This window comes from Pinus tabuliformis, chromosome 8, assembly GCF_031772625.1.
Source record: "Pinus tabuliformis cultivar Carrire ecotype Pingquan chromosome 8, CPIR1, whole genome shotgun sequence".
NCBI classification, from domain to species: Eukaryota; Viridiplantae; Streptophyta; class Pinopsida; order Pinales; family Pinaceae; genus Pinus; species Pinus tabuliformis.
This window is the reverse complement of record NC_142294.1, coordinates 1,879,871,304-1,879,881,264: the sequence shown is the minus strand read 5'-3', so window position 1 is coordinate 1,879,881,264 and position 9,961 is coordinate 1,879,871,304. Positions and strand designations below refer to the sequence as shown.

The 9,961-nt window shown below is 38.4% G+C and overlaps 1 pseudogene; it reads left to right on the top strand.

Moving 5' to 3' along the window:
* Positions 1-560: 560 nt before the first annotated feature.
* Positions 561-2,849, top strand: LOC149243897 (cullin-1 pseudogene; annotated as a pseudogene).
* Positions 2,850-9,961: the final 7,112 nt, after the last annotated feature.

Sequence of the window (9,961 nt, the reverse complement as noted above, 5' to 3'; positions counted from 1 at the left end):
AATTGAACAAAAACATGGATTAATATTTTTAATTAAGGAGATTTACTCCTATTGTACCATGAAAGTTCTTAACGTGTAAAAATAAATTGTTTCAATGTCATAAGTCAATACTATAACTTATCAATACCACATAAAAACTCATAAGTCATTTACTTCATATGAGAGTTATTTATATGACTTTATTTTTAAACGATAAAATTACTTTAAAGATAAATATAAACCATTAATATAAAATAAAAAATATTAAATATAAAAGAAAAATAAATTAAATTCTATTTAAATAGTGTATGCTATTTTTTTTTCAAATAATTGATTGAATAGTATGACAAAACAAAACAAGGAAACCAATCTGCATAACCGTCGGCCAAAAGGTGTTATATTGACCCCGTGTCGTATAAATTCAATTCAATTCAGCATGCAATTTTAGAGTTTGTGATCACCGGTTAAACATACATTGATAGTAAAGTGGTGATGCGAGAGATCTTGTACTCGCTTTGTCGCAACTCCCAACTCGTGAAATAATATTGTTATTGTGTGGAGGCACCGAGTGGAAATCTCTAATGGCGGGCAAGTCGAAGTCGAAGTCGAAGTCGAAGAAATCGAATAAAGAAGAGAAGGTCACGCAGAAGAATGAAGAGATTATATTGAAGCTGGCGGCGGAGGAAGGGAAGATAGAGTGGGAGGAAGGACAAGCTTTGATCTCAAGAGGTTTGGGAAACTTGAGAAAAAGAGTAGAAGGCAACTTTAAGAAGGATGAATTATTTTTCTCCTATGAGGAGTTTATGGAGGTTTATTTGACTATTTGCCAACTGTGTTTTCAAGGCCACCATCAGCAACTGTACGAAATGTACAGGAAGTCGTTTGAACTATACATATCTTTGGTGGTTTTACCGGCATTGAGTAAACAACAGGGTGGTGATGGTGAGTTCATTTGTAGGGAATTTGAAAAACGATGGGAAAATTACAAGATCATGGCCCAATGCATGTCACACATGTTCTCTCATTTGGATCGCTACTTCGTGCGCAGAAAGACCGGTGTTGTGCTGCCCAGTCTCAGAGCAGTTGCGTTGCTCTGCTTCCGTGAGCTTGTGTATGATCACGTACGGGTGGATGTGAAGAATGGCGTGTTGGATTTGATAAATCGAGAGCGCGAGGGAGAGAAGATTGGCATGGCTTTGGTGAAACACGTTGTGAACGTTTTCTTGGAAATTGGTAATGGTAATGGTATGGACTTGTACAAGAATCATTTTGAAAAGCCCATTTTTGAAGATACTGCAACTTACTATGCTCGAAAGGCGGCTTTATGGATTGTACAGGAATCCTTGCCCCAATATATGCTAAAAGTTGAAGAGTGTCTGAAACATGAGAAGCACAGAGTTGCCCCTTATTTGCACTCCAGCAGCGAGCACAACTTAATGGAGATAGTAGAATATGAACTCCTCTTCCGCTATGAAACTCAACTTTTGGAAAAACAGGATTCTTGTTGCCGTGTGTTGTTTAGGGATGACAAGAAAGACGACCTTTCCAGGATGTATAGGTTGTTTGGTAAGATACGCCAGGGTTTGGAACCAGTGGCATGTATTTTAAAAGAACATGTAACTACCGAAGCAATAGCATTGATTAAATGGGCAGAGGATGCTGGGAATGATAAGCATGAATATGTGCCCAAGCTTATTGAAATCCATGGCAAGTATAAGAGTTATGTAGAGCATGAATTTCAAAAGCATAAGCTTATTCTTCTGGCTTTCAGGGAAGCATTTTCTGTAATGTTTGATAAAAGAGTGGGAGGAAGCACGAGTGCAGAGTTGTTGGCAGAATTTTGTGATGGTGTACTCAGGAAACCTAAACTGATGGACGATCATATTGAGAGCATTTTCCAAAAAATCGGGGAACTTGTTTATTACGTTACGGATAAAGATTTATTTGCAGAATCTTGCAACAAGAAATTAGCCAAGAGATTATTGTTCGACAGGAGAATTGATATTGATCATGAACAGAACATACTGTCCGAGTTGAAGAAGGAGTGCGGTACTCTGTTGACATCAAAGATGCAGGGCATGCTAAATGATTTCGCTGCTTCAAAGGAAATTCAAGCTAGGTTTACGGAAAATTCAAATACCAAGCTTACAATATCTTTGGGTGTTAAAGTGTTGAATACCGCAGTCTGGCCAAATTACAAGTATTCTAAACTTAATATACCTTCAGAAATGTTCAGATGCGTTGAGGCCTTCAACGAATTTTATCATGAAATCCATAAGGGCCGTCAACTTACATGGATATATTCCTTGGGGACATGCGACATCATTTCCAGATTTGATATTAAGACAATAGAAATAACGGGTTCAACATGTCAGGCAGTTGTGTTATTGTTATTCAATGATGCTGGACAATTGAGTTATCAAGAAATCCAATCTCAATTAAATTTAGAAGAGGAAGAGGTTGCCGCACTGTTACATTCCCTTGCATGCGGAAAGTATAATATTCTGCTGAAGAATCCAGTGAACAAATCCATATCATCAGGGGACCATTTTGAATTCAATCCCAAATTTACACACAAATTGACAAAGATTAAGATTCCACTTCCAAAACTAGTGGATGTGCAGGAAAAGAAAGTTACTGAAGTTGTCAAGCAGGAAAGGGGCTGCGTTATAGACTGTGCCATTGCGCGCATCATGAAAGCCAGAAAAGTCTTATCTCAGCAACAACTAATCAGTGAATGTGTTGAGCAACTTCAGAAGATATTCAAGCCAGAAATTAAATGCATAAAGAAGAGAATTAACGAATTGATAACCAGGGAAATTTTGGAATGCGACGAAGAGGATTCCACTGTATTAACATATGTGGCCTAGAACATGTACTTCATTCGTTGAAAACAAGATTTATTTTTTCATTTTAATTATTACTCACTTCCAATTTTGTTGTCCTCCTCAAATGTCATTTCCTTCTTCCATTTTTTGATGCTATATGCATGTTTTCTTTTTGAGTATCTCGCAAGCTAATCTTAACACACCATAATGTAGATGGTTTGTTATCAGATCATTTGTACATGATTACTTTATGTATGTTTATCTGATTTCTGATAACATAACTTGCTTCAAATCTTTGCATGATCTTGCCCAAAATATCTATAAACAAAACTAAGCTATTTAAGAGTGTAGCATAGTAAGTTTTTTAAATAATATTTTTTTGTTTAAATAATTTCTTCATGGTTAAAATTTTTATTTTTTATTTAGTAGTTAAATTAACTATTTCTCTATTTTTTAAACAAAATTGAGTGAGTGATAATTTCATTTAATTTTAAATTTTCCAAAATACAATTGAATTAAAACCAATATATCATGCCCAATGAGGGATCAAATTCCTAGAGGTGCAAAGCTTTCCTCAAATTCTACACTCCAAAAGGAAGGCTTGCACCTCTAGGGATTTGATCCCTTTTAGTGCATGCTAGATCTGGAATTAAATGGATCTTGGTTGGTTTGAGCTTAAAACAACAATGTCTTTGTTCTTGCCTTCAACGATTTGTATGTGTGTGTTTGGATTCTAATGTTTGTGAATGTTCCAGTTGTTAGCTATATTTCTATGTGTATGTAGTTGTTTATTAGTAATTAATTGGTGATTAAGAAGGAAGACAATCTTGTCAATAGTTTGTAGGAGGATTGATACTACACATCTATTTCATTTAATTTTAGGTATCACAACTTTTGACAATTAATTAATTTTAATAGTGAAGATAAAGAGACAAAGAAGGGTAACAGAGAGAGAGGATAGACAAAGATGGAGGGGGGAGGGATAGGGAGAGAGGAGACAAAAAGCTCAGGGGGGGTGAGATAGAGAGACAAAGAAGGAGAGATAGAGGAGGGGATGTTTATGTAATTATATATTAGTAATTAGTTCGTGATTAAGAAGGGAGACAATCTTGTCAAATACTACAAGAAATATTCTATATTTCCCTCCATCTCTCCTTCTTTTTCTTTGTATCTCACCCCCTCAAACATGCATGCTCTCTCTCTCTTTCTCCCATCTATATCTCTATCTCCCTCCACCTCTCTTTAATCCCTATATGTCACCCCAAAAACATACACACTCTTTCTCGATATCTATCTATCTCTCCTTCCATCTTCCTCTCTCTCTCTCTCTCTCTCTCTCTCTCTCTCCCCCCTTCTATTTGTCTTCCTCCTACTCTCCTCTATCCCTCTGCATCTCCCTTATCACTTCCCCCCTCCCTCTCTCTCTCTCACACCACATTTCTTTGTCTCTATGTCTTTATTCTCATGTCCCTCTCATTCACCCTTCCTCTCTCCTCTCTCTCACATCCTCACTCTCCACCTTCATCTCTCTTCATTTTTCTCTCACCTCCCTTTGTCTCTATCCCTCATCTTATCTCTCTCTTTTCCCTTTTCACTCTCCCTCCCTGTCTCTCTCCAATTTTCTCTCTTTATGCATTTATTCTTCCCACCCTCTCTTTCCTTCAAACTCCTTCTCCCTATCCCTCCCTCTCTTTCCTTCTAACTCCTTCTAACTCCTTCTGCCTATCCCTCCCCCCTCTCCTCTCTCCAATCCTCTCTCCCTTTCTCTCACTCCCTCTATCCCTCCACCTCAATCAATCTATGTCTTTGTTCTTCCCTCTTAAATTTATAATATATATAAATATATATTATAATATAACAAATTTAATGTTGTGTTAATCAAAATTTATTAAATTTTAATAGTATTAGTATTAAATGTATTCATACTAATATTAAATTTAATAATAATATTAACATGAATATAATATAATATATTATATTCATACTATTATTGAATTTAATAATAACATTAACATGAATATGAATATTCTTATTTCCATGCTTGGTTCTTTGCTTTTACAATGATGGATTGGACATAAAGGAAAAAATAAATTAATTTGCATGATGAAAAATTGGGACAGCATGAAATCAATATTTGAGAGTAGGGGTTCTTGAAATGTTGCAATTGGTTACAAGATGTTCTTCAGCCAATGAAAGAAGCAGTGCTAGGGTTTTCAGGTTTTTTCTATGGTTTTAAGAAACCTGACACCTCTGCTGTATACGACGTTGACAACTCTTCCCTGGACCTGCTCCATAGTTTTGTGCTGATGGATGGAATGAACATCACTGCAAAGGGGCGGGGAGAGATCCCCTCCTACTGAAATATTGTGAGTGGTGAAACAAGTTCACAAGGCGCACACACCCTAGGCACACAAAACATTCATGGGAAAGGACCCCTTGTCCTTGGAGCCTAACGGTAGACTCGCATGCCCAACCAGTGCCTCCTAAGGGAAACAAAGAAGCCTCACTTTTTCATACACAATAATAAACTCAAAAATAATAGGAAATATATGAAGGACCACATATTGATATGCAAATTTATAGGAGTCTCGCTAACTAAATGAGACTTGGTTAAGTGGATTCAGCATAAATGGCAACCAAAGGGCCATATGAGACACTGGGAGGAGTGTTATAATCTAGCTCTGGAAAAATTCGTAGCTGATCCAGTATGGTTTCTCCTCTTTGGCCTCCCGGTGGACTTCTGGGATCAAATATCCAGGAGGGTATCGACAACTCCAAAGGAAGTTTTTTGAAAGTTGTAGACTCCACAAGAAGGGGAAAGTACATGCCTTACACAAGGATTTGTGTTTATATGAATACAACAAAACCCTTACGAGAATCCATTGAACTGGAATACCACGAGGAGGTATCGCAACAACCCATTAACTATGAGCATATCCCCTTCAAATGTTGTAGATGCCATGAATATGGACATTTGTTCTGGGACTGCCTGATAAAATAGTCCAAGACCCTGGAGCCATCCAAAGCCAATAACTTAGGGAAATCACAAGAAGTGGAGGGATTTCAGGAAGTACAAAGGAGGAGGAAATGTGAAAATAATCTTCATACTTCTACCCAACTGCGACCAAGCAAAGGACGATAAAAAGATAATCGATATGACATCTTGAAGGAGGAGGAAGAACCTAGGGAAGGTTAGATGGAAGCAATAGGTCTAGACAATGAGCTAGCATAGTAAAAGGATGGAATTAGTGCCAAAATAAAGCTCGAAGAGGAAATATCTGACAAAGAGGACACGAAATAGCCAATGGAACATGTCAACATGGAAATCAACAGTCAAAGGTAAGAGATAAGCAATGAATAGCAAGTCTTACGTAAGATTTTGAGTGAGTAGAGGCATTTGGATGAGCGTTTTATATCAGAGGATCAGAAGAAACTTTACAAAGAAACATTCCAATAGTACATAGAAAAGAAAGGGATAGGGGAATCATTTCAATGGTAACAAATGGGATCACAAATAAGTCAAGGGGGCCCATGGACCCCTAAGGAAAGGAGGGAAGAAATGAGGAAGAAAAAATTTAAATGAGACCATTCAAATGATAGGAGAAGCATTGTTGAACTCTAGAAGGGTGGTGCCACTATCAATGGTATTCCATCAACTCAATAAATCGTCCAAATGATTATTACATCCTAGACTATTAGAGGCCTTAACATCAAAGGAAAATAACACTATTTGAAAGAGATACTCAAGAAAGATAATACCAACATCATGGTGATCCAAGAAACCAAGATCGAGGAAATTGAAATCAATGACATAATAAATACCTTCAAGCCACACTACGAGGTGGTAGCCCAGAATGCGAGGGGAAGTGAAGGCATACTTGCTATTCTCTGGAACCCAATGAAGATTGTTTTTGAAGATTCGGTAAGTCGACCCAAAATCCTCTCTGGGAGATTTAGACATACTGGATCTAGAGATTGGGCCTTGCTAACAAGAGTTTATGGGCCTCATATTCCAGGTGAAAAGGGGGTTTTCCTTCAAAACCTCGAAAATAGGAGAAGAGATTATCGTGATGACTTATGGATTGTCGGGGGAGATTTCAATATGATTACATCCCTAGAGGAGAAAAAAGTGGGAATCAGACATCATGAAGTAGACATGGAAATGTTCAGAGACTTGATCACTATGCTTCACCTGGTTGACATGCCATCCAACAATAGAATCCACACCTTGAATAATAGAAGAGGGGGACTACACCAGATTGCACCTCATCTGGACCTTTTTCTCATTTTTGAGTACGTAGTCAGCCGCAACATCTTCCTGGATGCACCCATTCTCCCTTGTATGGGATCAAATCATTGGCCAATTCAGTTGGAGATTGACCTGAAAACATGGCCCAAAAACCATCCCTTCATATTTGAGTCCTTTTGGCTTAGAGACCCTAAGCTAATGAAAAAAGTGGAAGAATAGTAGAAGGAAAGCAAGGAACTTGGCAGGAACCATATGCACACGTTCCATTTGAAGCTTAAGGAAATAAAAATCAAGATTAAGAAATGGAACAAGGAAGATTTTGGGCACATTATGAAAGACCAACATCAGTTGATTAACAAAATGGAAATATTCCAACAAAAAATCATAAGGCAAGGCAGGGCAGAACACCTAGTGGAAGAATAAGTGAGGATCAACAACCAGCTCGAAGAATGATGAAAACAGGAAGAGATCCTATGGAAGCAAAAATACAGAGTTAACTGGCTATGAGAAGGGGAAAGAAACACCTGTTTCTTGCACAAACTTAAGCAATGATCCAACACTGCCATCACAATAAGATATTCTCTCTAAAGGATGAAGTTGGAAACATAATAGTGCAGCATGGGGAAACGGAGGACCTAGTTTATGATAGGACCGAGTCAATTCGAAGAATCACTCAAAGAATTCCCCATCTAGTATCCAGGGACTAGAACTTGAGCCTTACCCTAATAGATTCACAACGGAGTTCTTCCAAGAGGCTTCGAACTTCATTGGAAAAGACGTGTTGGAAGTGGTGGAAGAGTGTAGATGCAACCAAAATGTATGTCTAAGCCTAAACACTACGCTTAGTGCTTTAATTCCTAAAATGGCCAAATCAAAGGATCACCAAGGGTTTAGACTGATAGCCTTGTGTAATGTTATCTACAAGATTATAGCCACAGATATTTTTAAATTTCTCAAACCCTAGCTTCCTAACCTCATTTCCCCAAAACAAACGGGCTTTGTCGAGGGCCACCAGATACTAGATGATTTCATCACTTCCCAAGAGGAACTCCACTCCCTAAAAAATCTCAAAGTCCCTGGTATGATGATCAAGTTAGACTTATCCAAAGCATATGACCATATTAGCTGGACCTTCATTACCAACATTTTCAAATCCTATGGCTTTGATCAGAGATTGATCAGCTGGATCCTTGTCATGGTGTTGTCCCATGTTTACTCTTAAACATGGAATCACCCACGTGCAAAGAAGATATCCACAGGTACATGACCCACCCAAAGGATCTACAATATGGAACTTGGCAGCTCAAAACAGTGATCTTATCCATCAACATTTCTTATGGGAAATTAAGAATGGTTTAAAAACTCACTTCTAGAATCATTCATGGCAGCAAAGAGGAAATATTTTTGCTAGATAGGACCTGAATGATTTTTTCCTCTATGTCTCAGAAATAAATTATCATATAGTGAATCAATATTGGAAAGAAGGCTCAACAATAGAAGGTTGGAGAAGATGGAAATGCCGTGAGGACTAGCCAGAACCTCCAGATTCCGCCCAATGGATTTAGTTATCTAAAGAACTGGAATCCAGAAGAATCACCAGACATGAAGGACCAAACATTCTGAGGTGGGGATACAATACAAGAGGCACATTTACCATGCAGGAGGGATACAAATTAAAGGCAGGATGGAGACAAGAGTACCAACAAACTATTTGGAAAAAGATATGGGGGGAAGTGGTGGATGAAAGTGGCCTTCTTTCTATGGATGGTTTGCAGGGGAAAAATCCTAACATGCAATCAACTCTAAAAAAGAGGTTTCTAAGGACCCTCATACTGTATCCTCTATGGTCGCAACACTGAGGACCTAGAACACCTTCTAAATACATGCCCATTTTCCACTCAAAAATGGGATCAAGTGGAATATTTGTTCAGAAGAATGGATCAGGATCTCCAAAGCATTAGAGAATCCATTCTTCTTTCGCGACATGGACTCTTCTCGAACCCGGTCCTCAACTAGGCCTGGGACCTAGTTCCAGGCTTTAATATTTGAGCCATCTAGAAAGAGTGTAACGCAAGATCTTCAAGAGCATAGGATAGACTCGGGAGCTAGTGTGGGAAGGGATAGTCCAAAATATTTGTGAAACCATCATGGTAGAGAAATGGCTACTAGATGGCTGGCAAGTTACTCCCCAAGAGGCTAGAATTATTAACCGCTTAAAACTAGCATTGGCCATGATTGCCCCAGACTCTTGGAAACCTATCCCTGGTAGAGTGGATTCGTGTCAAATCTTCATGACCCCATTAGAGGGATTGACAAAATTAAGTTTTAACGGAGCCTCGAAAGGAAACCTGAATCCTGCGGGATTCAACAGGATCTTTCAAGATTATAGAGCGAAGGTCAGACTCATATATGCGAACCAATGTGGTCATGTAAGCAATAACGAAGCAAAATTTTTTGGGTCCCATCAAGGCCTGATCCTAGCCATCAAGTTGGGATATAGGAAGCTAGTAGTGGAAGGAGACTCCCAACTTGTAATCAATACTCTTAAGAAACTAAGTCAGGGGGCTAATTGGGATAAGATTAGCAATAGTTGGATCACTGCTAGGTTGGTGCAGGAGCTGGGGGATTTTATTCAGAATTTTTATTATGTCATCACAACGCATGAGGAGCGAGAAGGAAATCGAGTTGCTGACTTTCTGGAAAACTGGGCTTGGTCACACTAAATCGAACCTCTGGAATCGACTTGGTTACCTCAACTTAGCAAAGGTCATTTTGAACCACTACATGAAATTCTTGAACATGACAAGATCAATAGTTCACGAAGTCCACTAGCTCTTGTACAAATTCCCCAATCGGAGTGTGTACTTGATCCTTCACGCAATAACCTGAATTAATGATGGGCACC